Here is a 27,190-nt window from a genome sequence, read left to right on the forward strand (position 1 = left end):
CCACGTGGTGCTCCTGGGGAGTTCCTAGTTTGGGTATTCTGTGTCCCCTTCTCCTCTTTCTGATGCAACCATTTCCTATGATGAGCCACGCATGGTTTTCTTAGATTCATGGTTTCAAGGTCATGAAAGGACTCTTGTATTATTGAGTCTCATCTTCTCCTGTATAACAAAGACCATACAGCCTCCTCAAAATAATTCCTAGACGCAGAGCTTTTTTAAGATAACATCCCAATCTTGATTTTAAAACTGTTCAGTGGATGGACGAATTCACCATGACCCCTTGGTAAGTTGTTATAAGGGCCACATTATTCCATAGTAAAAATTTACACATGATTTCTTTTTCCTAGCTAGATCTGAAAAAGCCCATATTAAATATTTATTTCCCTTGTAGTACTAATAGGATGTAATCAAGTCACCCCTTAACTTTGTTTTTTAAGCTAAATAGATTGAGCACTTAAGACTATCACTAAAAGCATGTTTCCTTATTCTTTTAATCATTATTTGACCTCTTCCCTGAAACCATCTCTATTTATCAAAACATCTTCTTGAACAGTGGTGGCAAGAATTGGTGCATTCATTGGAAGATGTACGTCAATCTGTGGGAACCTGGCTCTTAACTGGAGAATGGAAGTGTAACACATTGAAACTACAACTCCCCATGAGGCACTGCAGTGGTTTTTCCCAACGAGAAGATTTTTGGAGGCATGAACGACACTTTTTTTAAGAAGACTAGGAGTATTGTGGCACCATATCAAAACCGTTTCTTTCTCAGATGTGTAATTTTTTTTTTTACAAAAATCAAAAAATTTCCACAGAAAGCTCAGTTTTACAACAGTTTCATTGTCTCACGCAATTTTTATTCCGGAAAAACAGCTTGTGGGAAACTAACCCTATTCATGATGTGTCCACTCCCAGAAAGTGAGGTTTGAAATGGCAAAAAAAATAACACTGACTTGAAAGGATGTGAATAGTAGTATGATCTCAGTGGATATGAGAAACATTCAGAACCATTGCATAGAGTAGCTAGCACTCACAGGATCAAACTCTTAGCTCTAAAGAGTCAGAGAAATCAAGATTAGGGAAATCAGGTGTTAATTCCTTCTCTCACCCATAAACAAGAATAAGAGTACAATCAAATAATAAGCAAATACATGTATTTCAAATAGAATCTAGACTTCCTCTTTATTCAAATCCCCAAAATTAGCGTTCACAAAGGAGAGATCAAACGCTAGAGCCAGAGGAGTTGCCGCAGGTGCTACAGGAGACTAGTACTTCTTTCTTTATTACAGTCAGCAGTAGTGTGAGGAGGGAGTCCCTTACACTTATTAATAGTCCAAACAAATGATAATCATTTGCACTTACATAGAGCTTTTCATATAAACTTCATTGCCCTTCCATAAGGTGGTAAGTAGTATTATTGTCAGTCTAAAGATGGAAAAATAAAGACACCTAATGGCTGTAATTTTGGCCTGAGGTCACATGTGAAATTAGTAGCAGAGCTGCAAGAACAGACTCCAGGTTGTGACTCCCCGTCTTGTTCCCTAAGCTTCTATGTGCTTGTTGCCTTTTAAAAGTTTGTGGGGTTTTTGTTCCCCCCCTTACCATATAGTATTGTCAAGTGTGGCCATATAGGCTTGTTTTGAGGGATTTTAAAGAATACATTGGATGACCTTTTCAAACTTTTTAAGGCTCGTGTATATTTTATGGAGACATGAAAGGGATCCAACTCTTATTGAGAGTCAGAGTTGCCCTACCTAGTTGGACACAATCCAAAGTAACAAACTGATCAAACAATCACTGTGGAACGCCGTGACAAGTGGCAGTTACATTACATAGGGGGGAAAAAAGTTGTAAAAATACCCTTTGGTGGGTTCCCTATCTTCTTGATGATTCACTAACATCACGTTTTCCAGTTTAAATTTCAAGAGACGTTTTTTCTTTAGCCTGTCAAATACAGTCTGGCAACTGAAAATCAGCTAGGTTCTCCCTGCCTCTTAGGCTCACACTAGACAACATTTTGGGGAAAAATAATCCCACCATTAGTATCACCACCATTCAGCAGAACTAGTGTCGAGAACTTAAAGCCTAGTATAGACATCTCTTTGATTTTCAGAACCATGTTGTCTACTCGGCTGGGAGCGAAGACCTAATCAGAAAATGAATCTGAAAAAGGACCAGTAGGGAAGATCTGCCCTAATATTAAGGCTTCTATAATGCTAATGCTGTTTGAGCTGAAAGAAGATGTTTAGCAGGCAGTGAGTTTTGAAAACATTTTGTAAAACAGTCTACATCATGCCACCTAGCAAAAGTATTGACAGTCAGAGCTCCGGCCTGATTTTCAGTTGATCACTTGGTTGATTCTGTTTACTTCTTACATTCTTCAAATGTTTCCTTTTTTCGCTCATCTTATTTCTTCTTGCAGTCTAGAAAAACATTGCAACAAAGAAAACTAAACTGGTGAAATGTTTATCACAAGTAATCAGTACACTTGGCTACATATTAACAAACAGAAAAGATTGAGAAAAATGATCTTAGCGAGTATGACTTGTTTTGTGCAACTGTGCTTAGTACTTGCATATATGGACAAGGAACTGGAAACATCTGGAGAGGCCCTGGCAACTGGATTGAAAGTGAATACAGTATGGGCTAGAAATATAGTTCTTAACCTGAACCTAAATTTGATTACGAAGGATGAGAAACCCTTTCTTAAATGGAAAAATCTGAACCTGAGTGCCAGCTGTCAAACGAAAGGCACACTCAGAGTAGTTTTCTACTAGAGACCACGACTGAACTTCAGTGGACTTAACCGCAAGCGCCATATGTCCTGCTCTATATAGCTTCCTTGCAGACTGAGATCTCATGGAGACATGAAGTTAGGGCTTCCATCTCTAAACACTACTCAGAATATGGTCCTGCGGTTTGTGTGTTTGAGCTGATTTGATGTATATAAGGACCAGTAAGAACCTCTCATTGAATGTTTATTCAAATGTTTCTTATATTCAAAAGCTTAGTTAACAAAGGTCTGTAAATGCTAAATCCCTAATGGTCACTTACAAGCAGTGATGTTACATTTTATTTTTAGCTGGGCGTTTTCAATAGAGAGAATTTTTTAAAACATATGGTTTCTCTGTGATAGAGAGGAAAACTTTTAAAGAGTTTGATCTTTCCATCTAAATAAACATGCAAAAAAAGGGGGGGAGAAGAAATCATGTTTTATCTTTTTTTAAATAGTTGAAAGATTTGTTGTTAATAATTGACATGAAAGCCTTCCTCTTGACAGTGGTGTATGACACTCAATAAAACCCTAAAGTGCTTTTGTAGACAAGAACAGTCACAAAAATCTGAATAAAGCCGCCTTTTCAAAGAACACGATGAAGAAGGGTAAAACTCTTAAAGATGTGCAGAGCAACTACATTTTACATTCATCGCTTTAGTTATAGGAAGGCATTTGAAGTGTTTCACCTGTTATTCAATACACTGTGTATGAAATTCTTACTGCCTTGATGTGGAGGCTGAAAAAGTTTCTAAGCCAAAGTGGCTTTGGCTGTTCATATGAAGCATAGGTTGTAAAATCATGCATTTCCACCCTTCCCCGCCCCCCGCGTCCCTCTCTCGCCACGCTACTCTACCCGCCACCATCTGTAGTCCTTGAAGTTCATCTAATATCCACAGAAAACTAAAAAAAAATCTTATTTGAGGGGAGGTTTTGTTTCAATCATTGCATTTCTGTGTTCTGTTCTTTATTGCTAAGGTGTGGTATTAGAAACATTTTAACGCTGAATTAATTTCATAAAAGTGATAATTATAGTCCTTTGTTATCCCAAAGTACTAGAACCTTATTCTTGACTCAGTTCACTGTATACTATCCTTCAAGTCTAGCAAACTACTCTAGATTTACATTCGTTGAGAACTGGGGATTTTAGCCCCATATGTTGTAACTTGTGGCAAACTTCCCCTACCCTCCACTTAATTCTTCCTTGTTAACTGTTTACACAGAAAACCAGTTTCTGTGATGACACCAGTATTTGGGCTCCATCGTCTATTTAATCCTTATGCTCTTTGCTGAAACCCTACCTAAAAAAATAAAGGAAGTTTTCTCTTCCACGCAGCGCAAGTCAACTTGTAGACTTCCCTCTACGTGAGGAGGTGTGAACGTAGGCTATATAACAGCAATTTAAAAGAGAAACTGGATAAATCATGTGGTTACAGACCCTTGGCCCTCAACTAGGTGAGTGTTTAATTAGTAATAAGCAATGGCACAGTCAGTCAGAGGTATAAGAAGCAGTGCTTTTTTAAAAACTTACTGAGATTTCAGTGTTACCTGCCTCAGCACTTAGCTCCAGGGTTGGGAGCCACTGGACCCTGCACAGCCTAGCTTGCAAATAGAAGACAAGGCCAGGGGCAGAGGGAGGGAAGTGGAGGGTTCCCCACAGCTTCAGTTTCCAGCATGTCCTGAAGGAAGGAGGCAGCATCACGCAGGAAACTCTGTGCAAGCCCAGAACCCAGCATCAGGCTTTCTCTCCCTCTGGATCCCTGGGCTTTGAGGGGTAGAGGGTGTGAGTGTCTGGGCGGGGAAGCTTACAGCTGTCCTTTGGGGTGTGAGTGTTTGTGCTGGGGAGGGCCCTGAAGCTGACCTCTGGGAGGTAGGGTGTATGAGTGTCTGGGCTGGGAGAGGAAGGTGGCTGGGCTCTGGGGAGGAGAGTATGTTTGTGTCTGGGCTGGCGGGGCCCTGCTGCTGGCCTGTGGGGGATAGGGTGTATGAGTGGTTGGGCTGCAGCGGGGGTGGCTGGGCTCTGGGGAGGTGGGTGTATGTGTATATCTGGACTGAGGGGGGCACAGCTGGCCTCTGGGGGGAGAGGAGGTGAATGTCTGGGTTCGGGGCTGCAGCTGGGCTCTGGGAAGGAAGGAGCAGAGAAACAGTAACTCTCTACTCCTGGGGGAAAATTTTGTGTGTGTCTGTATTGTTACAGACATAGTTGCTGAAAGGTATATTGAAATAGATTACCAAAGTAATTGAAACTGCTGTGATTATATAATGTTATTTTGACAAAATGTACAGCATTTTGCAGAATTTTTAATTTTTGGCACAGATTTCTCCCAGGAGTATTAATCACACTGCTAAAGAATAATAGAATACAAATTTAAATTAATTATAAATATTTGTAGGTGTTTTTCTAAATTTTCAAATATATCTATTTCAATTACAACACAGAATACAAACTGTACAGTGCTCACTTTATATTTTTTATTACAAATATTTGCACTGTAAAAAATAAAAGAAATACGTTTTTTTCAATTCACCTCCTACAAGAACAGTAGTGCAATCTCTTTATCATGAAAGTGCAACTTACAAATGTAGTAGTTTGGTTTTTTTTTTTTTTTTTACATAACTGCACTCAAAACCAAAACAATGTAAAACTTTAGAGCAGAGGTTCTCAAACTGGGGGTCGGGACCCCTCAGGGTCATGAGCTGTCAGTCTCCACCCCAAACTCCACTTTGCCTCCAGCATTTATAATGGTGTTAAATATATTTAAAAGTGTTTTTAATTTATAAGGGGGGGCTCTCACTCAGAAGCTTGCTGTGTGAAAGGGGTCACCAGTACAAAAGTTTGAGAGCCACTGCTTTAGAGTCTACCAGTCCTACTTCTTGTTCAGCCAATAGCTAAGACCAACAAGTTTGTTTACATTTACAGGAGATAATGCTTCCCACTTCTTATGCGCAGCGTCACCTTAAACTGAGAACAGGTGTTTCAATGACACTGTTGTAGTCAGCATTGCATTACATGCCAGCTATGCTGAACGTTTGTATGCCCCTTCAGGCTTTGACTTGTAGACTTTTTCCTTTTTACAGTCCAAATATTTGTAATAAAAATAATAATATTTGTATTCTGTGCTATAATTGAAATCAATATATTTGAAAATATAGGAAAACAAAAATATCTATAATAAATATTATTTATTAAATGTGATTAAAACTGTGATACATTTTTATCTCATGATTAATTGTGATTATTCTTTTAATTTTTTGACAACCCTACTAATGACCTATGCTGGGTTTGACCTGCAAACCCCAGAGACATCTACCATGGTAGGCCTAAAGCATAGCTTATTTTTCATCAGAATTCTTCCCCTCTGATTGCTTATTCCTCACCTGATAGCATAATCTCTGTTCATGGCATGACAAGTAGTCCCTTGGAAATGAGTATGATGGAGCAAGAGCAGTAAGCTACACGCATATACTCAGTTTTCATGATATGTGATAATGATAAAGAATGAGGAAGAGAAATGAGCTGTACAGTTGTGATTATGATTACCTTGTTTTTTTTCCAATTTTCCATCAGGTCACTGTGCTTACAGTGGTAAATCCTGGTCCTACATAAAGATAGTTACGCTGTCGCTGGCAGTGGGTGGAATGGACTGACCTCAATGTGGAACATGGCCGAAATATGCCTGCACAATGTGGCTGAAGTTGCTAATCTAGCCCATGAACTTTAGAAGTGGCTGTGGCTATTGCATTCCTCTCCTAAATTTAGGGTTGTCATCCAGTAGGTGTGTGCAATTTCTAGCACCACTGAAATACCTCTGGCCGGCCCCCAAATTCCCCATCTCTGCTTCCCAGATAGAGCAATTGTGGAACTGACATTCTGCTTGCAGGCGCTATTTTTGGCCTAGCCAACAACATTGCAGAAACACAATATTTTCACTTTGTTTTGGTCTAGGGGAGGAAGTCGGGATTTGCTCCTAACTTTTTCCCCCTCTATGTTTATTTTCAGTAACAATGCAATGTTACTGGCTTTCTGATACTCTTCTAGAATCAGGGCCTAGGAACTGAGTGTTCATTCATTCTGTGCCTGGAAAAAATATTACAAATGGTGAATTTTGCAAAAATATTTTAATTTCACAGCTGCAGCAGTGGGTTAATACTCTTTTCTAGCCAGGTCATTTCTACTTTCCCTGGTAGACAGCAAAAGCAGAACAGTTTACTCAATATTCACTTTTCAACAGCTGGCTCTGATTTGCTCAAGGAACAGAGTCCTGCGCTTGATTATGCTTTCCCTGGAGGTGTCGGAGGCCAGATTCACACTCCAGGGAAATACTGAGCTAAATGAAGTAAATGTTTAAAGCAGTTTATGAATTATTTCACTAGGTAACTGAAACAACTGTGTTTGTTCTTGTTTGCTGTTTTCTCCTGACTGAGTTTTGAAGTGTTAAATTTTAAAGCCACAAGACACAGCTCATCTGTGGAATGTTTCTGGATTTTTATTATAGAAACATTTCATAGTAATGTCCTTTTGTTTCTTAAATAACTCATGCCCAGGGCTGGATTAACGCATTACTGGGCCCTACCTAAATACACGCTTCTGCGCTCCTACCTGTTAATATGAATAATAACAAACAGCCATAGAATACATTCACGGCACCCAAGCTAGCCATGCAGTATCCACCAGGACCAGCTTCTCCTGTTGCTGTTCTCAGGGTGCTGCTCACCATGAGAGAGGGGTGGCTGGGCCAAATTTGAGTGGAGTTGCGACCCCATGCACTAGATCACAATGCCACTCTTTAAGTGAGTGAAGGTCCTTTAGCTTGTGCACAGATCAGCATCAGTTTAAAAAAAAATAAGAAGGGCCCAAAATGTTTTGTTCTGTGAAACTGGGCCCTAGACACCTGTTTGCCTATGTGCTAATCCAGCCCTGTCCAGGCCCCAGCTCTGTCTCAGGCTGTTTTCTACCCAGACCCTTGGCCCTCAACTAGGTGAGTGTTTAATTAGTAATAAGCAATGGCACAGTCAGTCAGAGGTATAAGAAGCAGTGCTTTTTTAAAAACTTACTGAGATTTCAGTGTTACCTGCCTCAGCACTTAGCTCCAGGGTTGCATTCCAAAGTCTCCAGGCCCTCATGAATCTAGGATCTTCCTGAAACTTGATCCTCTTTCTCCAGTTTCATCCAACATAGTACAGTGGCAATTCTGCACATTTCTAGGAACTGCTTTGTAGTTAACTCAGCATTCAAAAATCGTGATGTCTGGCCCCCTTTCCCTCCCCCCCTAAAAAAGAAAAAGTGTGGCTTAAAATCATGAGTTTTTTAAAATAATAAATGTTGGGTTCCTTTAATTTGCCTTCTGATTCTTGAGTGTATAAGTGGTCACATTTTTAAGATTCTCTCTTCAACACTTAGACTGGAACCATTTTTTTTAATGTAAGCTGAGGTTCTTATGACTTCAGAAGCGGAGGCTTGAAGGAAAACAGCATAAATTTTGACACTCAAGATAAAATTATGAAAGTTGTCAACACTGATAACTGGTCACCACTGAACTCACAGTATAGTTTCTCCTCACTTACAGGAGACCTTTAGTACAGGATCTTCTGGTGGACAGCCCTTTAAATGTGGGATAGATGAGCAGTTTTAATTCTTAAGTGGCCATTTATCATCTTGCATTTTACTGACTAATCTTCTCTTCCAGTGGTAAATATTTTTAGTTGCTATTAATTTTTATTCCTTAAGAGATGGAAAAACCTCACAGGGGGCCTGTCCTGTTTTCTTGTACACCAGCGTGAATCCCGAGCAACTCCAGTGGAGTTACTGAGAGCAGAATTTGGCCCACAGATTCTAATCCTTAGCTTGGGATGCCTATTAAACAACTCCCTAATAAACTATAATAAATACATTGTTATTGAACTACTGTAACATTGAAAATGCACTGCTGGGCCCTTTGGCTCTCTCTGTGCTAGATGGTTTCTTGGAAGCGTTGCTTACACCAGCAGTTGTATAATCAGTTCAGATGGGAAATCAAATCATTAATTTATAAAATGGCATTAGGAATTTTAAATTACGATTTTCTGTCAGTCTTAAGGCTTTCTGTAACACCCATTGCCATAATATCTGACTGATGCACAGGTAAAGTAGGTTATCACTGCAAGGTGCATGATGGACTTCGTAGAGGATTCCATTCTTCTACCAAATACTTAAGAACTGGATCATCCTTAAATCCCTTTCATGGTTATTTAAAAAGAAAAATTTGCCAGATTATAAATATAGATTATTTGGATATGTAAAACACCACTAGATGGTATGTTTGTTTTTTTTTTGTTTTGGTCAGGAGTAAACCCAGGATTTTTGGACCTAAAAGCATAAGCCTCTACTGCTTCAGCTAACAGAGCAGGTCCATTAACCCCACAGGCAGTGGCAAACCCATATCTATCTAAAATACCCCTGTTACTTTAGTGTCTAATCACCTCATAATCTTTAACCTTTCAACTGCTCTCTGAAGGAGGGAATTATAATACAGATGTTACAGATTAGGAACTGAGATAGAGAGAGTTAGCCCAAAGCCACACAAGAAGCCTGTGGCAGAAACCAGATTTGAACACAGTCTTCCTAGGTGAATGCCCCAATCACTGGGCTTTCCTTCTTCTCATAATCCTTCTTTGTGGCCTAGCCATTAGGAAGGGGACAAAAAGCTACACTGCGCTACCACATGTTACACCTAGTCATTCATGGCAATCCAGGTATTCACTAAGTGTAGGATGATGGAGAAGTTCCAATGCCAGCACCTCCCAGAGTACAAAAAACAAAATCTGTGTTTCATATTTTACTTTTACTATTTCTAACCTTTGTTTCTCTTTCTTCCACCCCATGCTTTCTCCATTTCTCTCCTTCTTCCTTTCCATTGTGTCTCTCCTCTGTTCTTCCCTCTCCATTTCCGTCCTAGAACCTTCCCACTTTCCTCAAACATCGGCTTCATTCCCAACCCTTCCCTATTTCATCAGCTACAATGATAAGCAATACAATCGCAAATGTTGACACTAAAATTACATTATTTTGGTTGACACTCTAATGAGATAAACAGTGTTCAGGATTTTCATACCTCTCTGAGCCTTGATTCAGGCTGACTGCAGACTCAGGAAGATAACATTATATAACTTGACTCTGTTCACTTTTGGAAGGTTTTATTCATGACCACGAGTGCTACAAACATACTTTGTGCAAAATTTCAGTTTATATTTTTAAAATCTCAGTATGATGTGCAAGTCGCATAAATGCATCAGATGGGCATGACCTGGCCTGCAGGCTGTATGTTTGACACTTATCTTCTGTCCAATTTACAAACATTTATGAAATGAACATTATGACTGGGAGCCAGGGTAATGGCAGATTTGTCACCTCTGCCTCTAGTATAGGAAATGATCTCATCCAACTGGATCGATAGAGAGCGGTGTGGATTTTAGCCCCAGTAAAGTAGTAGTCTTCTTTAGAGCACTATTTCTTTTTGGCATTTTTAAAGCAAATTAGAGATGGTGGCTGAACAGGAACCCAGAACCAACTTTCCCCCTTTCCAAGCACACCCTTTATATTTCTGCCTTGCAAGTAGTGGCTTAGTGTATTAATAGCATAAAGGAACATGTGCATTGATCACAACAAACTGTGCCTGTGCCTTTGCAGTTAGTTTCAGACATTGTTTGTTCTAATAAAATCCTTTCCATGTTTTAGGGGTCAGCAGACCAGACCTGATAGGAAAAAGTGCGAGCCTGTTTCAAACCAAACTGAGAAGGATTTTCCTAACTTTTTTTTGTGTGTGTGTGTGTGATCTGATTAAGAAAATTTGAGCTATTTTTCTTCTCAAATACCTGCAGTAGCCTGTTTAGAGGCATGGAATAAGATGATTAAAAGTATAGCAAAAGTATTATAATTTATATTCTTGTCAGATTTACAAGAATAAATAAGTTTCCAGGACATTGCTATAAATTCACATTCAGTGAGGATGTAGTTGAGAAAGATAAAGTATAGCTTTCCAATAGACTGTTTCAGCAAATATTGAAAATCTTTAGGCTGAGTTTTTCAAAAGACCTTTGAGGGCCTTAGGCACGCAGGGCCAGATTTTCAAGGGCATTTAGCTGCTTAATGATGTAGATTGACCTATGGGATTTATTGGAAGTTCCACTGGAGTCAATGGGAGTTAGGTATCTGGGTATTTTGAAAATCTTTATAGGTGCCTAGCTGCATTTTTAGGTGTCTCAATGCGTTTAAAAGTCTGAGCCCAGAATCTCAATGAAATTCAGTGAAGTCAGGTGCATAATGTCTCTAGGTGCTTATGAAATTCCCATCCTTAACCACCACAAGTGATACAGGACTTCTGTTTTTCATTTTACATAAAAAATGGTGCTGCAGTCAGCACAATACCCCTTATCTATGCCCACTGACTAGGTGCTGTCTCAGGGGAAAAAATGCCATCAACACCAATTCTTGCAGTCATCGAGTTTTCCACGCAGGTCTTCTCCAAATACTGCCCGAACCCAACCCAGCTTGAAACCATAGCCTGGCTACACACTGACTATGAAAACATTGGTTTGGTACATAAGGAAAGCAAGCAGTGCTTTATTTTTATTTACACTGGACTCTTATCTTGTCATTCTTTTATTGCATGAAGACAAAGCAAGTTAAAATTACAGTAGGAAGTTGGCAGTGGTATTTGTATTCCCGAAAACAAACAATTTAAAGCCCCATTAAACAAACATCCCTTATTGTTGATACAAGATCATAGAGCTGCTGTCTCCTTTTTAAATCCTGATTTACAATAGAAGGTACAGGGTGGAATAAAGGTGTGTGAGAAGCATCTGATTAAGGCAATTGTAAACATCATCAGTGCCACTGAGTTTTTATCTGTAGGTAATGGACAGAATAGCTTTGTCTGAATTTGTCTGATGTTGGTTACATTCACGAGAGGAATAATAGGTACATTGCATTGTTTTCCAATGATACTGAATGAATGGCTCTTCTTAACTGATGCCAATTTGCTTTTGTACTTTAAGGAATAGTTCTAATGATGATCCCACAAATTTCATATTTTCAGGATAGGAAACTGCCTTATAAATCCATGAAGTTACTGCACTAGCTGCTTAGTGGCAGGTGCTTGATAAGATGGGAGAAATGAATTAGTGTAGGGGAAACAGAAGTACCATCCTGGTAGGCAATTATTAGCATCTTGATTGGCAGTTGCAGTGGAGATGTCAAGAGCTGAATGGACTTGGGAGTTTGTGACACTTTGGAGATTCTCCTAGACCACTAAGGGGTTCTGTCATTGCCTGACCTCTAACCTTAGCTGCCTTTAGGCTGTGCAGCTTTGGTTCAGAGCCCTGACACCAGCAGCATGCCTACAGGATGAGGTTATCACCCTGAGCTTCCACCAGTCCAGATAGTTTTTGCAGGGTGACCCCAACAACCATTCTGGTCCCACGTCTCCCCAAAACTATCTCCTTGCAGTGTCCAATCCCTGTCTCTGGACACTCACAGGGATAATACCAAATTTACTACCTCCAAAGAGCCAATACACGCAACAGGTTATTAGCTTAGCTGCAGTTATACTTTATTACACCAAAATGCACAATACTGAGATTCTTTGCAGTAAAACTAAGAATACATGTATTAACAAAGAACATAGATTTAAGTTATTTCTACCAAGAGTCAAAGACGTATAAATGGTTATAAATGAAACAGAACAAACATGCTTTCTAGTGGCTAAAAGTTCATTCTAACAAGTTTCAGTTTGGCCTAATATAGTTTCTTACCCACAACAAGTTGTTAGCATTCTCCAGCATGACTGGCTGTTCCAGCCTTCAGAGAATCGATGTGCTGGTTTATTTGTTCCCTCAGGAGATGGATCCCTAAAATGTCTCTTTGCCCCCCTTATATTACCAAAGCGTATTGTCTATGTCAAGAGCCAGGAAAGCTTCCCGCAGTGCAGATTCTGTTCCCCAGCATGATTGTTAAATGTCTACTCCCATGCTCATCTAGCTTGATGTCTTTGTTTATCATATACGTAAATGTACTTCTATTGTCCTCTGCCAGTAACTAAGTTGGTCAGATAGATAAATGCACATTTCTTTGTCTAGGGCAGGCTGGGTTCATGCTTTGCCTCCCAAACACATTTCAGGAACATATTTCCAGCACATGCATATATCTTTTTGTATGCAATCTACACATATGTGATGCAATGATTTTCAGAACCAGTTTGTCACCAGTTTACCTATGATATCTTCCATGACACGTTTGAGATATATATGATGACAACAATGTGTTGGCGCAATGCGTGTCTCTGCTCCGATGTGAAATATAGTGTAAGGGTTTTTTGCCAATTGGCATTGAGGGCCTCCTGGGGTCATACCTCTCCTCTTATAATGGCACAGTAAACTCAGCCACCTGCTGATCTATAGGCATTGGATCAGAACACTTTTTTCCTGTCTGGCAGAAAACCTGTTTCTCCCTTTGTCTGATCACAGTCTTTAAATCATATCATTTAAGTATCCATAATTCCCCAGGTGGTGTTAATACATACATTTCACAATGATATTAATCACTAGTGTGTCACCAGCTTTCATGAAAGACCTTACTCAATACACTTTATTTTAAAGTACAATAATATTGTATACAACCAGTTGATTCAATGATTTATGCTTTGGGCTTATACCCTCTGTGTTCCCACAGAGTGTCTTGACCCTGATTGTCACAAGGTCTGAACTGCCTTCTCAGCACTACAGGAGGCCCTTCCAGGTCAATGTTCAGGCATGTTAGTATGGCCATGAGGGGAAGTTTGCATGAGCATTACTCATGCTGTATCTGGTTTGTGGATAAATAGGACTCTAGGGCTAATTTTCAAAACTGGGTGCTTAAAGTCGTGTTTCTAAATCTGTATTTATTAGGCACCTTAATGGAAGTTGCCTGACTTTTGAAGGTATTGAACATCTGCAGATCCCACTGACTTTAAGGGGAACTGGATATGTTTGGCATTGCTGAATATTAGGTCATTTTTTATCCAAGTGCTTAATAAACATTAATTTAAGAGTGTAGCTGCAGTCAAGATTCCATGTATTCTGCAGCCAGGGAATTTGCCACACAATTCATCCCCAGTAGCAGAATCGTGCTATATATATAAAAAAAAAGTCTAAACATTTCATGGTTTAGAAGAAAAGCTTGAAAACATGAACCCAGGGTGAACTGATACAGACAGTCTAAAAGTGTGAACTGCCTATTCATCTTAATGGTCTGTTGACAGTCTGTGGCATTTTGAAAAACTAAAATTGGGGGCACAGCATAAATTTCATTGTAATATCAAAATAAATAACACTTGGGTATTTGTATTGAGTCTGTTACTCGCTTTCATCTTAAATTAAAATTTAAAATTACAGTTTTAAAATATAAATACAAAGTTTCTGGAGATTAGCAAACCAGATTCCTGCAGGCTCAAGGTACCTTGCTGCCGAATTGAGTTCCAACTGGCTGTGCAGTACACAGGGCCTAGACTTTACAGGCTGACATTTGAAAATGTTGTTCCTGTTCTCTATGGTTAGCCATCCAGAATCTTTTACCACCACCAAAATCATTCAAAATTACTATTTAGTTTTAAAAAAAAAAAGGTGCATTTTTAGATATCCCACTTTCTTCTTTGAATATTTGTTCTGTAAATATTACTCATCAGAAATTAATATAACTTTTTGTAACCCCATTTGCAAGTCAACATTTATCCCCCTCACCACAGAGTGATCCGTTGCAATTTTCTATTTTGCATGTAGAGGGGAAACTGCAGTATCTGAGATACCAGTGTGTAGTGCATATTGGTAAATGTTGATAGATAATAAGACTGATTATTTCATAAAACTCAACTCCTTAAAATGGTCAGATTTAACAATATGTTTATTTTATTTCTGAAAATGAAAAAAACTCAAAAATTAACCAATAGACAAAATAGCACAAGCTTCTGAAGGGAAATGGCTTAATTCACATCCCCAAGCAAGCACAGTGATTTTTTTTATTGCAATTGCTTATCTTTGTTGCTGGGATATTTGGAAACAAGTTTCCCTCATTTTTTTTCTTGTCCAGAGGATACAAAGATAAGTAAATAGATACTCTTGTCAGGCTGTAGCTTTGAATATCATATTCAAAGCAAAACTTGTACACAGTGGACCAAATTCCCTACCCTGCTCTAAAGAAAAGACAGGAGGAGTAGCAAAGGATAGAGTGCATCAGGAGCTTTTTAATGACTTAAATCAAAAAGAAATCCTACAAAAAGTGAAATATAGACACATTGCTAAGTATGAACACTAAATAATTGCAAAAGTATTTAAAGACAAAATCAGAAAGTGTAAGGCTCAAAATGTGAGGCCCGGAAGGGGCCATGCAAGAACCAAAGCCGGGGATACAGGCCGAGGTGGAGATTGTGGGGACCCCGCAGGAGGCCGGGACCCAAACCATCACCCCGCCTGTCAGGGAGAGAGGGACCCAGACGGAGTGGGCCCAGCAAGAGATGGGGCCTCAGAGAAGACATCTCCGAGAGACAAAATGGACCCAGGTAGTTGTGGGACAGACCACAAAGGGGACCCAGACCCTGAAGGAAGAGGGCCTGGGGGACTCACATCTACGGGCACGGCTTGAGGCAGCAGAGCGGGCCCTCCGTGAGTCTGAGGCGAGTGCAGTGGAGCTCACTAAGGAGTATGCGGCCGTTGTAGATGAGGAGGTCCACTTGCGGAAGTGTTTGGAGGAATCCGAAAGAAAGCGGGTGGCACTGGAGGCACATGGGCAGCTAGTCCAGGGAAAAAAAAACTCCTTGATTCCCCGAGGTGGGGGTTTTAAGGGGGGAGGTGTGTAGCAGAGTGGATCTCTGCTCCGGCCCTGAAGGGGTTAAAAACAGCCCAGGGAAGGGGCTGGGGCTGGGGCTGGGGCTGGAGCAAGCAGCCTTTTGAGCTGGGCTGATTGGGGAAGTGGCTGTAGCTGGGACCACGCCCCAAACTGAGCCACAGGCCCTTATAAAAAGGGCAGAGAAGCCAGGAGCCCAAGACTCTCTGTGTTCAGAGAGAGAAGGGCCTGGCTGCTGAGACAAGGTACCTAGTGTGGAGCAGGGCTGGGGAAAGGCAGAGGAGCTGGGAAGCTCCTGCCTGGAGAGGGGACAGAAAAGCCAATAAATACATTAGGAGCAAGAGAAAGACATAGGAAATTGTAGGTCCATTACTTAGAATGGAAGGAGATCTCATAATGGATGACAACAAGAGGACTGAGGTATTTAATGCCTATTTTGCTTCAGTTTTCACTATAAAGGTTAATTGTGGCTACATATTTAACACAATTAACATTAACAATAAGGGGGAATGAACACAAACCAAAATAGGGAAAGAACAGATTGAAGAATTTTAATAATTTTGATGTATTCAAATCTCCCAGGCCTGACAAAATTCACCCAGTTATACATAAGGAACTAGCTGAAGTGATCTCTGAACCATTAGCATTTATTTTTGAGAAAACAGAGAGCTGGAGTAGGGCAAACCTGGTTCCTATCTTTAAAAAGTGGAACAAAGAGGTCCCAGGGAATTATAGACTAGTCAACCTAACTTCAGTTCCTGGAAACATACTGGAACAAATTTTCAAACAATCAGTTTGTAAACAACTAGACGATAGTGGGGTAATAAGTAGTAGTCAACATTGAATTTTCAAGAAAAAAATCATGCCAAAAATACCTAATCTCCATCTTTGACAGGTTTCTGGGCCTAGTGGATGGGAGAAAGCAGTAGGCATGATATATCTTCATTTCAATAAAACTTTTGACACAGTTCCACACAACATTCTCACAAACAAACTAAGGAAGTATGGCCTAGATGAAATTACTATAAGGTGGGTGCACAGCTGGTTAAAAGACCACACTGAAAGAATAGTTATCAATTGTTCACTGTCAACCTAGATGGGGCCCTTCAGGGGTCTGTCCTGAGTCTGCTGCTAGTCAATATTTTCATCAATGACTTGGAGTGGAAAGTATACTTATAAAATTTGTGGATGACACCAACCTAGGACAGCACCAACCACTTTGGAGGACAGGATTAAATTTAAAATGACCTTGATATATAGCAAAATTGCTCTGAAATCGACAAGATGAAATTTAATAACAGCAAATGAAAAGTATTACACTTAGAATGTAAAAATGAAATGCATAACTACAAACTACAGAATGACTTACTCCATGGCAGTACTGCTGAAAAAGTTCTGGGGATTATAGTGCACCACAAGTTGAAAATGAGCCAATAAGATGATGCCATTGCAGAAAAGGCTAATATTATTCTAGGGCAGTGGTTCCCAACTTGTTCCCTTGGCCCGCTCCCCTTCCAGCTGCTCCCATTGGCCTGGAGCAGTGAGCCACGATCGGTCAAACTTGGCAGATGCGGCAGGTAAACAAACCAGCCCGGTCCGCCAGGGGCTTTCCCTGGACAAGCAGTGGAACAAGTTTGGGAAGCACTGTTCTAGGGCATCGGTTCTCAAACTGGGTGGGGAAGGGCATGAGAAGGCAGAACAGAGAGAGGCAGCTGCTGTTTGAGTGCCCAGCTCTGAAGGCAGTGCCATTGCCAGCAGCAGCACAGAAGTAAGGGTGGCATGATATGGTATCTCCACCCTTACTTCTCTGCTGCTGGTGGTGGTGGCACTGCCTTCAGGGCTGGGTGGCTGGAGAGCTATATACTAAATGCTTAAATGGCTCTGTATGAATCAATGCTTTACAGTTTTTGATAGTGCAAGTTTCATGTTTGTTTTTATCTATGTATGTACTTGTGTGGTGGGATGGAGGGCATAAACTACTACAGACACAAAGAAGTTAGAGAACCCCTGTTCTAGGGTATATTAACAGAAGTGTTCTATGTATGATGCGGGAGGTAATTGTCCCATTCTACTAGGCACTTGTGAAACCTCAGCTGGAGTATTGTATGTCATTTGGGGCACTGCAGTTTAAGAATGATGTGGGCAAACTGAAGAGAGTCCAGAGGGGAGCAATACAGATGCTCCTCGACTTACGCAAGTGTTCCGTTCCAGAACGCCTTGCATAAGTCAAATTTTGTGTAAGTTGGGAACATATACCTGACAATTTCACACACACAAAGCTTACGGAACTTATGGAACTTTTTCCAGAAATGTGGATTTGTGTAAGTCGGGTTTGTGTAACCCAGGGAGCATCTGTAAAAAGTTTAGAAAACTGACCTGTGGGGAAAGATTAAAATAATGGGCATGTTTAGTCTAGAGAAAACAAGACTCAGAGGAGACCTGATACCAGTCTTCAAAGATGTTAAGGGCTGTTATAAAGAGGATAGTAATCATTTGTTCTCCATGTCCAAAGGTAGATCAAGAAGTAATGAGCTTAATATGCAGTATGGGAGATTTAGGTTAGATACTAGGAAACGCTTTCTAACTGTAAGCATAGCTGAGCACTAGAATAGGTTACTGGGGAGGTTCTGGAATGCCCATCACTAGAGGTTTTTAAGAGCAGATGGGGCAAACACTTGTCAGAGGTGCTCTAGGTATAGCTGGTCCTGCCCCAGCATGGAGAAATGGACCTGATGACCTCTTGAGGTTCCTTCCAACCCTACATTTTTATAATTCTGTGAAATTGAACTATTGAAGCAATATCATTTTGTACCTGTATGTAGGGGTAAATTTTGCCTGTTCCTCTTTCCTGTTAACAATAATGGCCAAATTCTCCATCACATGAAGCTTTTCAATTAAGACTAGATGTCTCTTTAAAAATATGCGATAGCTCAAACAGAGGTTATGAGCTCGATGTAGACATTATCGGGTGAGGTTCTGTAGCCTGTATTATCCAGGATGTCAGACTTGATGATTACAATGGTTCTGTGTGGCTTTAAATACATGAATCTTTGACTTCAGTAAGGTACGGAAGCTGTCAATGAAGTTGAGGTCAATGGCACTGCTGAATCTTGCATAGCACCATTACACTTGACAGATCAGCTCATGCAGGGCTCAACAGTGGAATGTACTGAGCTCTCTGGCCCTGATTCAGTGTAGCACTTACATATATGTAATACTCATGTGCTTAAAGTTAAGCATATGATTATGTGGATCAGAGTCTATGATCCTGGAATAATTCTTTGTTGTTCAGGTTTCATACTGCAGTGTGTATGTGAATATTTGTGTACTAATGTGTTTCTTTGTACATATGTGTAGAACATGTGTGCATGTATCTCAAAACATTCTCCATAGGCTTGATCCTGCAGCTTCCTGAGCACTGCAACCCTGATCCAGTAAATCACTTAAGCTAATAAGTAGTCCCATTGACTTCAAGGGGCTACTTATGTGCTTAAAGTTGCGCATGTGCTTAAGTGCTCTGCCAGAATAGGGCCAGGATGCTGGAGAATTTCCCCAGATAAATCACAAATATAATTTTATTCCAATGACATTAATCTGTTGGACATCATTTCTTCTGCCTTCCCTTGTCATGTTTGCTCAGTTGGCTAATCTTTTTCCCCCCTTGCACTTGGCACAGAGAGTTCAATTTAACTTATGAAAATCAAGCTGTCTTGTCTGTTTTATTCATCACCATCATTGTAATTCATTCAGGAATCAAAACTTGTTTCCTATTATCTCAGTATGGTGAGAGTGATGATATATGGAGTAGTGGCAGGGCATGGCACTGAAGTCTGTTTTTTAGGAAACATATACTGGTAGAGAGGAACCCTGCAGGAATTGTGCTGGCTCTGAAATTAAAGAAAGAAAACACAGAAAAAATATGCACCTGCAAAGTATCTTTATGCAGAGTATGGTACTTATACTCTTAACAGGGTTACTCCATCAAAAAGATTTATTACTATAATTATTGCCTCCTAGTGTTACCTATGGAAAAAGACTATTGACTGGAACCAAAGTGAGCTCTTTATTAGAAATCAGGGGTGAGATTCTGTGCTGCACAGAACTCAAAGTCCAGAGGGAGGAACCACCTTTGTTCCTCCCCAATACTGTACTGGGCTGCTCTAATAGCTGGAGAGGCCCCAGGCATAATTTAGATAATTCTGGGGTCCTGTCTGAATTATGGTAACCGCCATGGGCAGAGCTGCCCTCTGGAGCTGAGCGCTGCTTGGAATCTCCGCAGCGCTGCATGCTGTAGGCCCAACCCTTATGGTTCGTAGGGCCTCTTTACACTGCGCTTTCACTTTGCTTAAAAGGGGCAGAGTGGGGGAGATGAGGTTCTTGCTGAATATCTCCACAAAGGGAGGGAATCTGGCTAGCTTGAAAAACTAGCTCCCACTGAATATTCTAGGTCCAGTTCCACACAGAGGCAGTCCCTTGAAACTGAAAAGAGGAGGGTCATCTTTGGAAGATGCTCTGGGGTTTTTGTGGCATTTCAAGTTCTTGGAAAGTAGAGATAGAAAAGATCAGTCAAGTCATTTAGTCTGTTTCCTTCCTCCCTCTGCATTGATTGGCCACTACCATACTTTGTCTCATACTGCAATTTCTAGTGCTTTTTCTAGTCTAGTTTTAAGTGAAAGACAAGGTGGGTGAGGTCATATTTATTGGACAAACTTCTGTTGGTAAGAGAGACAAACTTTCAAGCTTATACAGAGCTCTTCTTGAAAGCTCCTGCTGGAAGGGAGGAGATCTGCAGTTAAGTGCAGGTTCCAACTCATGCAGAGTGAGAGCTGAATCTGGGTTTCCCGCATCCTGGGTGAATGCTACACTGAACACCTGGAAGAGTCCAAACTGCATAACCCAGTGCTTTTAAAGTGGCTTCTCCACTGTGATTCTTCTGTTTAATGATGCATTCTCATATATACTGTGTAAGTTGTCACATACTCTGTATTGTGAGCGGATGTTCTCTTGGTATTCTCCTCACTGAGATTATTTTAGAACTCAGAAAACAATTTGCGAAAATAAAGCAAATATCTGGGTTCCATTCATAGCTGACTGACACTCATCTAGTTGGGTGCAGCTTCAGCTGACTGGTTTAGTTTTATTCGCAAGGTAGGAAATGATTGGCTGTAAAAATACAATTATTTTATTCTTTAATGTTGCCACTGGGCAATTTAGACCATCCTTGACACATGCTTAAACTAGTTTCTGCATATCTCAGTTTCTAGCAGTATTTAAAGGCATCTTTAATTCACTAAACTCCACAAAAGAGTGGCCTGTTGTGGATTATGTTTAGGCTCATATGGCCATCCACTGTGATTTCAGTTCTTAATCTGGCTGAAGGGGTCAAAGGTCATGCCACAGTAGCTGCTGAACCATCATACGATTCAAAGAGAGATTTTCATTATGCCTATGACAATGGGAAATGTCTTGAAAAGCAACTCCCAATACACATTCACTGCTGAATGACTAGCCACTTATATCCATCAGAAATACTGCACTGCTGTGTAATGTCGTAATGTAATGTCAATCCCCCTATCTAACATGAGTGCTGCACGTACCACGTGTGCATGATGACTCCAAGATCTTCAAATGTCACCTTTTTTTTAGTAGTTATAGTTGTTCCAGATTTCCAAAGCTATTAACAAAGCAAATAGAATAGGTACATTATAAATCAGAACACAGTTATGGCTCCCAGCTAGCTGTCTAACCTAGCTCACTGTGGCTGAATGTACGAATTCTTTGTTATCATTGAGGATATATTTGATTAAAAGCCAGCTTCTGTTTAAAATCTTCAGTTTAAGCAGCAGTTCCTTATCCAATATTAACAAAAACAGGGCAGACTTTCTAGTATTCGCTCATCTATTCAGTTCAGTCCTTGTTTGCTCACTGGTTGTTTTATTGTTAGTTACTCCAAATTCCCCAAAAAGTAAAATTGTGCTTTTCATGCAACTTACTTATGTTTGTACAGTTACTATTATTTTTAATGAAAAGGCTAATAGCTATTCTCATGAAGGATAAGTGATGAGAAGCATTGAACTTTGGTCCTTTCCATCTCTCTAATCCAATTAAATACAATATAATACAAACTAGACAGTAAAAAATTCAAGCATCTGCACACTTCCCCATTGACCTCTGCTCTAACCAGGTGTGATTGCTTTTTGTGCTCTTTACTAGCTCTTCAAGACTTTATCCAATTTTTTTGCTTTCAGGAGGGGTTGGCTGGGTTTGGATGGACTTTGTGTCTGGATGAAGTTGTTAGGATTTTTTTCTTTGTTTTTATAACAATCCCATGATAAATGAAATATCCTACATCTGCAAGGAGATGGATTGAATGACCTGAAAGGTCTTCTCAGTCTCTAACATTTGAAACAAGAGACCATGTAGAAAGGAAGAGAGAGAGCTTAATAAAGTGTGGGTTACTTTCACGTAATTTTTTCATTTTTATATATGCCTGGATTTTCTAGTCTGATGATATCAGCAATTCTCCTCTTCCCAGAATTTAAGTACATCCCACTGGAGTTAACTTGAATGGGAATTACTCAGATCCAGAAATAACAGAGCTGAATTCTCAAGACTGGAAGTGGAAGAGGCAACATGCCACAAGGAAGGCTGTTCCCATCAGAATTCCAGCCAAACTAGGTACTGGAAACATCAGAAATATTAATCACCAAGTTGCCATAAGATTTCCAGCATAATTTTGCAGACCCTAAGACCTGATACTCCTCTTATTTATGCCAGTGTAAAATCAGAAATACCACACTGAAGTCAGTTGAGTTGCAGCACTGTAAAACCAGCGTTAAGTGGGAGGAGAATGAAGCCCAAGAACTTTTGGACAATGTAAACTGTTGGATGGTTATCTGAACCAAACCTTGTGAAATTTTCCTAGCACTTGTAATTTTCTAATCTATTTTGAGATAATGTGAAGGGTGTGGAGCAATAAGGGTTCTTTGAATTGTTTTTAATTGGGGAGTAGAGTACATTATTTGTTTTTGTGTCTGGGTGCACTCTACTACTGAGACAGAGTCAGCAGCAAAGAGGTTAAAAAGAACAGAGAAAAGAACGATCTTGGACACTTATTAAAATGCCGTAGGGAACCCCAGTAATATTTAGACAGTAGGATTTTCCCTAAGTCTCTGTGATCCACATTAAAGTGAAAAAAAGCATTGCAAGGTATATCAGCAATAAACACAAAACAACAGCCCCTTGCACAGGACCACTTTCATTGATAACAGCTGATCTCTACTAAATCTACTCAGGTCCATGTTGCCCTCTAATAGGAATGCTTTTTCCCATCATGCTTTTCTGGGGCTATTAAATTTCTCTGAGTAAAGCAGCTGTAGCCTTATAGTAGCCATTTTCTAATTGACTACTGTTTGCTCCTTCTCTTTCTCATTCAGCTGGTAAGTACTTTTGGTTCCTACTATGCTGATTCTTAATATTCCTAAGAAATTAGACATATACTTGCATATGGTAGGTGAAGTGATACCATGGGTATTTAGCTGTTTTTCACATACTTGTAGCTCCTATCCCCCAGCCTGGAGGGCACAATACAGACTGAGATTCTATGCTAGCCTCCAAGAGGTGCTGCATAGGAAGAGGAGAAAACAAAGATGGCATCTTTGCAGCCATTTGATTCTGGACCACGTTGGGAGCCTAAGTGACTCCCAGAGTGATGTAGAACATCTGGGAGGTGCTCTAAACTATGATTCCCTGCCTCCATCTATATTTGGGCTGCTCCACAGCAGCTGAGCATCCCTGTAGCTGTGTATGCTGTAGGGATTCCCTTCCTGCCCCATCAGGCTTTTTTTGAGGCTTGTTATAGTATCTGTGCAGGGCAATCTGAGGCTGGTTCTGTGTAGTGTACCTGCTGAAAGAATTCTTCCTCAGACAGCTAAGTGGTTTCCATGGCCCCTGTTTACTGCCACAACAGTGGCAAGGGACAATAGTGGGGGGAGGAGAATCCCACCTTTTAATGCACAACCTCCACTAATGTTTGTCAATCCCACTACGTAAGTAGATAGGTGATGAGAAGTATGTGGACTATTATCTAAGGGCTAGAGCATAGGACTGACTTCTCTTCCTGACTGAGCATTTATTGTAGGATGTTAGACAAATCACCTGATCTTGTTGTGCCTTAGTTTACCCACCTGTAAAATAGTTACAAAACCTACCTGACAGATATTGTGAGATTGAATTAATGTTTGTAGAGAGCTTCCTTTTTTATAAAAGGCACTATAAAAATGCACCGTTATTATTAAAAGTTACTGTTGTGGCACCGTGATACAATGTACTAATCAGAGACCTCATGACCTCTGAGATGGTCAAGATTTGTATTGAGCTGGCAGGAAGGTACAGCAAGCTCATTTCAGAAGGGCGGGTTCGACTATATTGAATTAATTTCTATGCCACCACAGCAACTCTCAATGGAGTGGACTTGGACAGATTATCTCCGCTGTTCTGACTATTAACAACTGTCAGAATTATGCTTTGTGGCCATAAGTAGCTGGGCCTAATTTAGAGCAGCCCTGAAAATGCTCCAGTTCAGGCCTAGGGTCAAAATCACCCCTCAGCTGGCATGTAGAGCTGTAAAGATGGTTTAAACCCACTTCGTCATCGCCGCCTTGCATCCTACACCATGCCTAGCTCAGCCAGACCAAGAAACTAGTGCCATTGTGTCTAGTTTTTTGATGCTAGTTTTTTGTCTGCCCTGTTCACTGTGAGTACTTGTATGTTAGCCCAGAGGGTGGACTGAATCCTTGGCATGTTGTCGGCATGATTATTGCTCTTTTAGTTCTGCTTGACCTGACTGTATGCCCTTACCTCTGCCTGGACGGCTGGTAGAGCAGGACCTCAGTTATGCCAAAAGGAGATTTACTTCTTGTCATAACTCCAGAATGTAGAAAAGCCAGTGGATGAAGAGGCTGTTTTCCCTGGTCATGTTGCTATTGGATAGAGGCTGCCTGACTGCCCCCGCCCCAAGAGTTTTCAGCAAGGGAGAGGAGAGGTAGGATACTGGACTAGTTAACCACTGCTCTGTTCCGGTATAGCAGCTCCTGTTAAAAGAATGGGGTCACTTAAGGAATTACAGCAGTAACTATGCATATTTATGCTTTTATTTTCTGTCTTTTCTTCCCCCCCCACCCCGTGACTCTTTTTTTGGACTGCCGCAGTGCCACCTCCCCAGTTTGGTTTAGGTATTGTAATGCATTTCACGCAAAATTAGAGGAAAGCCATGCCTTGCTCCATAGAAAGAAAGTACTTTTTTTCCCCCTGGCTTTCTTTGAAAAGTGTAACAGATGTCTGTAGCAATAAAAAGGCAATTATACTCATGTTATCATGAGAATTTCCAGCAGGAAATCCTGAACAAACTCAGTTTACTTAACTGAGATAAATACAGTAGATAAATAGCAAACTGAATTCAGTTTACTCGTGTACACAGGTGTACTGCATATTTCTTCAAGCTATGATTCATGGCTATAACCTTTCTCATCCCAACTTTCCCAAAGTGTTGGGATAAAGAACTGGTTCAGGTTTATTGCTAGTTACTAGGAAAGGAAAGAGGAGAAAACAAAGGGCCCAATTCTCTCTTCAATCCCAGTTCTTTTATGTTGCTCTGAAGAGGGAACTATTCCCTGAGAAACACCTGAGGGGTGTCCTCAGCTGGCAGAAAGCTCATGGAAGATTCGTAGACTGATCCATCTTTTCCATTCCTGCTACGGGGTTCTTGAGCCAGAGTATAAGATCAACCCTAAAGGTGCTCTAACTTACACTGGAAACAAGGTAGATCCTGGAAGGTCAGATAATTTGGGAGACCCAAAGGTGCTTAAAACCTAATGAAACAAATAAGAGGCAAACTCTGTATGAATAAAAACAAAATTTGGGAATTTCATGTAGTTCTGTTCTTGGTGTGTAAATGACAGGCAGTACTGCAAATAAAATTGTCTATGTACTGTAGCTGTTAGCTAGGCGTGGTGCAAATATTGTACAGAGTATTGTGAATGCCACTTCTTTTCTGTTCTGCTAGTAATCTTAAGTCGTAGATATTACAGCCAACTTCATCCTACAGCTGTTCCCATGCAAACCCATTGAATTAGACCCTAGAGACCTCAGCTGGGTTATCTGGGCATAAATGAGGATTGAATTTGCCTTGGTGTGCAAAATCTAACATGGAGTAGTTTATTTAGTCTTTGTTTGCACTTGTCTTCTTCCACACTTTGAGCAAAGGCACAGAAATGCCTGTGGTGCTTACTGATTATGGTGTTTGTGTGATGTGGATTATTTACCCTCTGGGTGAATTGGCAGCAGAGAAAATAATCCATTTTAGGACTATCACTGAATTATTAAATAATAGCTGAATTATTATAATAGTTGAATACAGCTAAATTATTAAATAATAGACTGGAGATGAATAGGCACTCTCCATCTATTCAGCGATCTTCTTTTAGATCAAGTGGTGTATTTTAATATAAAGATTTTCCTTTAAAAAGAAAAGGCTATCTTATTATAACTTAAAGCTGTAGTACTTTAATAAAATATTCAGACTGTTGAATGGCTTATTTTGTCAACGACTTAATTCTAGATAAAATATTGCCTGCTATGCTGGTTTAAAAGACAGTTTGGAGTTCGGGGTGTTATAGTTGGAACAAGCTAGTTTTGACAGTGTGGAAGACCTTATTTCCCAGATTTTTTTTATGTTTCTCCCTGGGCCCCAGATCCTCAGCTGCCTCTAGTAGTGGTAGGGTTGGTAGTGTTCACAAGGAGTGCATGCAAAAATGATAAGACACCTCTGCCACACCCAATCCTGGGGTCATCTGGCTGTTGGGTCTACCATAAATCAAAGCAGCCTAAGGGCTCTTCTGTTTCATGCCTACTGTCTAGGGTGCTGTTCTAGCAGTCATGGATTGCTAGGCATAAGGGTGTCCCATCAACATACCCTTTGCCCTAGCCATACTCCCTGCACCAGCAGCCTGGAAGAGCCGCACCATAGGAGCCATTATAGCATCTTTATGTCACCTTAGAATTATCCTGCATGGCAAGGATATTCAGATGGCCATTTAAGCCATCTTTAGGGCAGCTTTATCCCAGGCTTTAACAGATTGGATGATCTGGCCCAATAAATATTGGATCTAAACATCCCATTTTATGCTAGTATTAATATTGAGTTCCACTTCTGTCATATTGTTCTTTGCTCAAACAGTCTGCATCTCTAAACAGTTATGCACAGTAAACCAAGCTACTTTCATTTATACCCCCTGCAGTCCCACTAAAGTCAGTAACATTGGATGAGCTTTAAGACATAGGTAGTATTTGGTCCAATATCAGTTGAAAGCAAAACAATGCAGCTGGGTGAATATAAGTACTTCACATAAAGTGAATTACAAACTGATCTTCAGGAATTCTTATGCAAAGCAAATCATAAATTCGGACGTGCAAGTGTTTTTATTGAGAGAATTTGCTACAACTGTTATGCTCATCCAGTCAGAGAAAATAAATGATTCCACATCACTTATGCATCCAGTCATAATAAC

The sequence above is a fragment of the Chelonoidis abingdonii genome, chromosome 1 (genome assembly GCF_003597395.2).
Source record: "Chelonoidis abingdonii isolate Lonesome George chromosome 1, CheloAbing_2.0, whole genome shotgun sequence".
NCBI classification, from domain to species: Eukaryota; Metazoa; Chordata; order Testudines; family Testudinidae; genus Chelonoidis; species Chelonoidis abingdonii.